The sequence below is a fragment of the Aplysia californica genome, unplaced genomic scaffold (genome assembly GCF_000002075.1).
Source record: "Aplysia californica isolate F4 #8 unplaced genomic scaffold, AplCal3.0 scaffold00117, whole genome shotgun sequence".
NCBI lineage: Eukaryota > Metazoa > Mollusca > Gastropoda > Aplysiida > Aplysiidae > Aplysia > Aplysia californica.
Window position 1 is genome coordinate 850,956 of NW_004797387.1, and position 532 is coordinate 851,487.

The window sequence follows — 532 nt, forward strand, 5'->3', positions numbered from 1 at the left end:
AGATCCACCAAAAGAAGGGGACAAGTTACGGAATCTTGAATCTACCTCAGTCAACTTTTGAAGATTTCTCTGTGTAAGCTGACAGGGGATAGATCTAGATTAATAGATTACAACTCTGTAAATGACTCAAGTTACAGACTGTTATTCTGTCAGTTGATGAAGATTTCTTCGTGTAGATTCTTTGAGAACATCGGCGAAATCTGCTTCTAACAAACGTCTTACATTTACAAGCACAACAATTGTATGTAGTTGTTTGTGTGTGTGTGCGTTCACTAGAGGTGTGCACTGGTGTTTTGTCAGGCCTTTTTTTCTTTTTCTTTTTTTCTTTCTTTTTGTTTTTTGTTTGTTCCTCTGTGCACACATTAATTTCTGCTTTCTCTACTTCTCTCTTCTCCCTTTCTACTATTATCTTTCTCTATGTGACTCTCTCTATCTATGTCTGTTTATATTTATCTGTCTGCTTGTCTGTCTGTCTGTCTGTCTGTCTGTCTGTCTGTCTGTCTGTCTGTCTGTCTGTCTGTCTGTCTGTCTG